This window comes from Poromitra crassiceps, assembly GCF_964638095.1.
Source record: "Poromitra crassiceps genome assembly, chromosome: 6".
NCBI classification, from domain to species: Eukaryota; Metazoa; Chordata; class Actinopteri; order Beryciformes; family Melamphaidae; genus Poromitra; species Poromitra crassiceps.
In genome coordinates, this window is record NC_139627.1 from 48,168,169 (window position 1) to 48,175,339 (window position 7,171).

Genomic DNA, 7,171 nt, shown 5'->3' on the forward strand with positions numbered 1-7,171 from the left:
CTGCCATGGAGTGGTGCTGTGTGTTATATGGACACGCTTCACCTGTGTTTCAACTGGCATGAGGCTGAGTAGACCATGGCACAATTTATATATATAAAAATTATATATATAGCATATATATATATATATATATATATATATATATATATATATATATATATATATATATATATATATATATATATATATATACTGTATATATATATTTATAAATTAAATCTGGGAAATATTTCATCGGATTTCTTGATTCCATCATATTACGCAGGTGAGTATATCCTAGTGTTTTTGTCCTAAATGCAACACACATTATGCTATATTTCACACAAAATATCATTCTACAATGAAAATAAATAGAAACCATTTCGTTCCTGATCAGAAGGAGCACAATGAGCATATGAAGAGGCCATTGCTGCAGGAGACCAGAGACAGGCAATTCACCAAGTCCCCCCAGACGCTGATTGGACAGATATGACACATCTATTTATGAGATGTCTGTAATAATTCCGGGCCACTTATTCTCGGCAGATGTCCAGCGTTTGAAAACGGCGTCCTGTCCCACGGCGCGCGGCGTAATGACGGGTAATGGAGGCTGGGGCCGAGCCTGTTTATCGCATGTCATCATTTCCTGCTACGGCTCTCTCTCTCTCTCTCTCTCTCTCTCTCTCTCTCTCTCTCTCTCTCTCTCTCTCTCTCCCGTCACTTTCTTGTGTTTTTCAGGCGATTACATGAGAGATGAGATGACCTCCACCTCCATCACCCTTCTTCTTCTCCTGCCTCTCTCTCTCTCTTTCACTTCATCCCTCGTTTCCACTATATTCCTTTCTACAAAAAGCTGAATGAAAATACAGAAATTTGACACTTTGATGTGGCTCTCACTCGCTCCTATTTAATCAATCCCCAATCAATCCCCAAACACACACACACACACACACACACACACACACACACACACACACACACACACACACAAATAGGCCTCGAGGAAACAGTGAACTGTCAGATCAACGGCATTCAGATGAAGCAATGATGCAAGCAATAATCTAAGATCATTTAAAACGATGGCACTTGGTGTTGAAATAATAAATCACAGTGTTTGACTTTGAACCAAAAGCCTGCACATCTTCCAGGCAAAAATGGTCAAATGGTTTACTGACGTTATGCGTTTATTTATTGATAATTGATACTACAGGTCTAATTAATTCAATTTAACTTGTCAAGGACCGGAACTGTATCAGGCACACTTTAAATGATCAGTTTGCAATTTAGCTTGAAAAAGGAAAATATCGTGGCGCCTCCTTATTTGCTCTCCCAATCAAAGCCTTTAGTTTAGTTGGCTAAACACAGCTTTTCCCCCGGTCGGCTCTTTGGGAAGAAGCATGCAAACAAGCTCTGCATATTTGCATTTGATAATAGACTGACTAGTGTTACAATTAGGCAATTGTAACAGACGGGACACCGTCCATATGCAGGAGCAAACATTGACCTTTCAAATCCATACGAGAACGTGAGATGAAATTCCAAGCTGAAATAACGAGGCGTCTTTTGTCTCGTCACCGCAGATTTGGGTGTTTGTTTTGCCTCCGCAGGGTGAGCCTTTGATTATGGCATACAGTGTGTGAACATTAAGTGAGGAGTAGAAGAAGGAGCGAGGGCGCGCTGACAAAAGCTGTGCCCGTGGTGCCCCTGCCAACCACCAGGGGGTGCTGACAAAGCTGTGCCCGTGGGCACCTGCCAACCACCAAAGTGACATGGGCAGACACTGTTGTTTGAGCGTCCTCTGTTCCCCTCGTTGTTTCCCCTGAGCCGCGTCGACTGCTGCTCTCGACCTGAGCTAACGCTGTTCAGTTCAAAGTAGCTCCCATGTTATGCATCACCCCGTTTCCTCCAACAGCTCGCTTGGCCGGAGAAGGGAAGAGAGAGACCATGAGAGGTGGGGGCGATGACAAGAGAGAGAGAGAGAGAGAGAGAGAGAGAGAGAGAGAGTAATAAACTGAGATGGAGTATCCGTCCAGCGCAGTGGGATCTGGTTAAAATACGACCAGGTTTTCTTCTCCTTGATCAATAGGTTGTTTCAGACAGATGATTAGAGTTGGAGTCTTTCACTGGTTAGAACTGGGAGGGCCGAGGCTGGCAGTGAGTGGAGTGCTTAACCAATGGGAGCCAAGCGCATAAACGGGATGTTAGCATGATCAACCTCTGGGAACGCCAACGCCAATCAGCCTGGAGCCGCGCAGCACATCAGCTCCAAAGCAGGTGGAGATGCTCTGTTTATATGTGCGCCTGTCAGCTCCAAAGCAGGTGGAGATGCTCTGTTTATATGTGCGCCTGCGTGCAGCATGGCATGTAATAGTGGGTGAGGCTAACAGCCACGGACCAAAAGGGCACTTTCGGCATGAAGGGGCAAAGGGGGCAGTATACGCAAACCGAACCAGCTGAAAAACGAAACAATGTATCATTCTTGAAACTGGTCCAAACCAAGGAACCGATCTATCACTCTTCTTTTTCTCAATGAACTCCTGCGTGAACTTCTTTGTCTCTTTTGGTCTTCTGCCGTGGACCTGACAGGGGAACACGTGCCCCTGAGTGTTTAAACTCTGACGTAAGTGAAAGCTGCTGCTGTGTGATGATACCTGGTGCTCTTGACCTCCTGAAAGATGGTGTAGGTATCGTAGCCAAACAGGAGAGCAGCCATCATACCAAACAGCACGCCCGGGCCCGGCTTCTCGATCACAGTGACCACAGAGGTGATGAGGTACAGGACAGCACCAATGCCGGCGCGGAAAAGATCGCTCCAGACCCAGTTGACCACAAGGATCTGCTTATCCATCTCTGTCATGAAGATGCCGAAGAAGACCATGGCGAAGACCATCTCACAGATAGCCACCGTAGAGTACCCGCCGCGGAACAATGCATAGCAGATGATGATAAAGCTGATGAGTATTTCTCCAGCGAGTATAAACCCTTTTGGCGTCTTCACGTAAGCTTTCAGCTTCTCAAGGCAGCTGGGCAAGGTTGTAACAGCCATTCTCTAAAGACTGAGTCATCCAACAGAGCAGTTGTGGGAAGCAGTTATTTGATGATACCACAATTTATGCATAAGTGACATCAGTTGACATCAGTTCACTGGACATTGTGACGTCACTGCTGACATTGTGACATCATCAGTGATTTACTATTGACATGAATGTCAACAGTCATTGCTCACCACTGAAGAACGTAATAATAAGAGAGTAATTGCTCGAGTGACATCACGGGTGACATAATCACTGATGACATCACAATTGCTTGAGTGACATCACTGATGACATCATCATCGAGTGCTCTGGTGACATCACCGATTCTATACATTTATAAGCGATATCATCAGTGCAGATGTCATGACATTGTGACATCATTGATGTCATAAATCCTTCCTTCTACTTCTTCTGTGGTGTTTTATGGCAGTTGGCATCCTTTATGTTGCATTACCAGTGCCTCCTTCTGGATGTATCATCCACTGTTGACAAAATTTAACATGTTGTACCCCGTGGCACAATTGAGCTATCGCTAAGCCCCACCCCCCGTGCTCACTCAGACAAACACAGGGCACACTAGAATAAATGGCAGCCGTCACTGTCAAAGTTATATCCCAAGAGGCTCTAAACAACTTTTTGAGGCCTGATATTGTCTAGAAGCCATCATAAAGTAGCCTACTTCACTATGCCATGGAGGGCGATGTATAACATTTAAAGCAATCGATAAAAAGAAATGCCATTAAGTGCATGGAAACGGCTTTAGCGAATCTTTAACCAAACTCCATTCAAAAACATGTACTTTTAACGAAGGAAGACAGCGAGATAACCAGTCGGGATAACAGGCGACTGACATCCAGAATTGACATTTTATTCACTTAGAGTAACCTTTCCGTGGATTATATAGATGCCGAATTGAAGAGTGGCGCCTGGCAATATATTTCATGTAGGCCTACCTCTGTATATTCAAGAAACTTTAAATTAATAGTGTCAATGTTTTTCATAGCGAGACAAAAGCATGCATTGCACCCTTCAAAAACATGTACTTTTAACGAAGGAAGACAGCGAGATAACCAGTCGGGATAACAGGCGACTGACATCCAGAATTGACATTTTATTCACTTAGAGTAACCTTTCCGTGGATTATATAGATGCCGAATTGAAGAGTGGCGCCTGGCAATATATTTCATGTAGGCCTACCTCTGTATATTCAAGAAACTTTAAATTAATAGTGTTGATGTTTTTCATAGCGAGACAAAAGCATGCATTGCACCCTTATTTTAATTGTCTGCATGCTCAGTTGAAAAGTAAAAAAAAAAAAAAAATGCTACAGCTGCACACTTACTGTTTAAACTTGAATTATAGTTGTTGTTTTTCTTTGTTCTTTGATGTGATTTTATGGCTTTTTGGCACCTATATGTAACCTTTTAAGGTTGAGATAATTGTATTATCATTATATGGTCCAAATATTTCAGTAAAGCACTTGAAACACTTGAAATATTCTTGCTTGGGTGGTATCATTCTACTTGAAATGATGGTCAAATGCATTATTTTTAGTAAAATAACATGTCCGGCCTTCGGCCGGGCATCTGCACTCCTTCCTATCTAGGATGCACCCCTAGTCATCTTGCTCTGGAACCAGCCCTGTGTCTGGCGATGTTTTAATCACATCAATCAATGCACCTCCTCCTCTTCAACCAACTCCATTACGCGCATAACGTAATGGCTGGAAGCTCGCATAATTCAGCATTTTCTTTTGCCGACTTACTGAATACCATGATGATTTCATGATACCTTTGGATCATGGAAGATCATGAAGGAGACGACTCATCTCGCTGTCACCAAGATTGCAGATCTAACTTCCAAAACAGCAGCATTGTGGATGTGAGTGGGTACGTTTAGCCTACTAGTTTCTTATTATCCATTGCCTGGCCTCCCAGGATACCTCGTAATGTTGCATTTACCGCATTTACCACCATGCACATTGTTTGACAATTTTTTTCTACTTATAACTGTATGAAACACCATAAAACCAGAGGAGAATCCTGATTTCTTCTGCTTCTCTATGCTTCTCTATGGAGCTCCAGCAGGCTCAGGTTGTCCGAGTGTATTGTGGAGCTACACGCGCTGTGATTTGCTCGTCTGCGTTCGGTGCGGGACTTAGCGATAGGTCAATCCAAACGGGATAAAAAAGTAGCGTTGTATCTCTCCGATCACAACCATTCATATTTTTCACACGCTGGTACAGGGAGAAAAGCAGGAAGTGACGGTTCACTTTGGCTCTCTATAAGTAGGGAAATAGGACAAGGGGCGCATCATCTCCAGAGTCTCCACCCTAGGAATCCTAGTATATCAAAAACAATTAGGGATTGTTCAAATAATGTAATATTTTTCCATCCATCCCCTCTGCTGTCATTAGCCCCTACACACACACACACACACACACACACACACACACACACACACACACACAAACTCTCCATTCGCTTATTAGTCTCCCCTTGATGCTGCGTGCGTGCCGCGGCTCTCGCCCTGCCAGCCTCGCTGTGTGCTTCCTCCTCTCACATACCTCCGGCTCAGCTGGTGGTCAAGGACTTTCTGGATACAGCAGCTGGATGTGAGCTCAGCCTAATGCTAACAAAGACCTGGAAGCAGCCAGACACGCTTGCAGCTTAGAGCTGTGCATGCTCTGCCAGAGCCTTTCTTCTCCCTGTGCTCATCACAAAGCATTTTACAGCTGTATTCAGGGAGAACCCACGGAGAATGAATGATAACTATAAAGTATACCTGACAACCAATGATAACTACAAAGTGTGACTACACGTTGTAGATGAAACATTCACACTACAATATCAGTGATAGTTCCTCACTGCAGTGAGCTAAGTGGACGGCAAATCTCCACCCCCTTCTTTCTTACAACTTTGATTGAATTGGTTGAAAATGTTTTATTGTTGCATCCACAATATCATTCTGAGATGATTCAAAGTTATAGTTTTGTGTATTTTTGTTGTTAGTTATCGTTGTTGTGGGAACTCACTCTATTGATTTAGAATGATTTAAATTGTTTTATAGTTATAGTCAGGGGCGTAGTGGACAGTAAAGGCAAGCAGTTTTACCCACCTCTTTGAGTTAGCTCTCTAGAGCTATACAGAGCCAAAGTGAACGTCACTTCCTGCTTCAGCACTGTACCAGAGATTTTCATCTGCCATATTTTCCTAAAGACATTTTATAAAATGCTTATAAAAATAGTTTTACTTGCTCAAACCAAACGGTTCAGCTATATTTAGAAACAGGAGAGACCACATAACATTTCACTCTGACTAGTCAAGTCAAGTCAAGTCAAGTCAAGTCAAGTCAAGTTTATTTGTATAGCACATTTCATACACAGAGGCAATTCAAAGTGCTTCACATAAAAGGGTTGACAGGAAAATAAAAGAATAAAAGAAGAGAATAAAATTTAAAAGCATCACAACAAAACTTAAAAAAAAGAGTATAAAAAGTGCATTAAGCAACTGGCGCAGCAGTTGCAAAAAGAGCAAAAAACTTATAGAGGACTCATTGGGACTAAAAACGTTAAAAAAAATGCGGATTTAAAGAAAATATTTTTTCTGTGTAGTTTTTTTAAGTTTTGGTCCAAGTGAAATGTTCTATGGTCTCTCCCCATTCTAAATATAGCTGAACCGTTTGGTTTGACCAAGTAAAACTATTTGTATAAGCATTTTACGAAATGTCTATGGGAGAATAAATGGCGGATAAAAATCTCTGGTACAGTGCTGAAGCAGGAAGTGATGGGCCTTTACTTGAGAGGTGAGTTGAAAAAGTGCAACATGCTGCAAAGTGGTAACTATACACTACTACTGTAGAGTTGGGAACTTGCTGTATCTTCTTGGCGAGAGTTTCTAAAGTTTCTCACAACCCAGTCACCTCCTTGAAATGCTTGGCTCTTTCCCAAATCATGGGCCCCCCCCCCCCCCTTTCCCCCCCCCCCACAAATCCCCGAGCTGCTCCACAGCAGCGCGGCCCCCCTGCTTAGTGTCCGTGTTGATCCCCGGGCTCCTGGACTAATCCGCAGGGTCAAAGGTCAAGGGTCCGCCACTGGTGCCCTGATGCTGAGGAACCTCCGGAGCTGGGATCGCTTCACATCTCGCCCCTCCGTTTTT

General features: G+C 43.2%; 1 pseudogene across 1 annotated transcript in view; it reads right to left on the bottom strand.

The window, feature by feature from the left end:
• LOC310777948 (proteolipid protein 2 pseudogene) overlaps positions 1 to 3,025 on the bottom strand; it is an 18,689-nt pseudogene extending 15,664 nt beyond the window's left edge. The window contains exon 1 of the transcript in view: positions 2,631 to 3,025. The product of the transcript in view is annotated as a proteolipid protein 2 pseudogene (transcript). The remainder of the gene's footprint in view (positions 1 to 2,630) is intronic.
• Between the last annotated feature and the right edge of the window lie 4,146 nt (positions 3,026 to 7,171).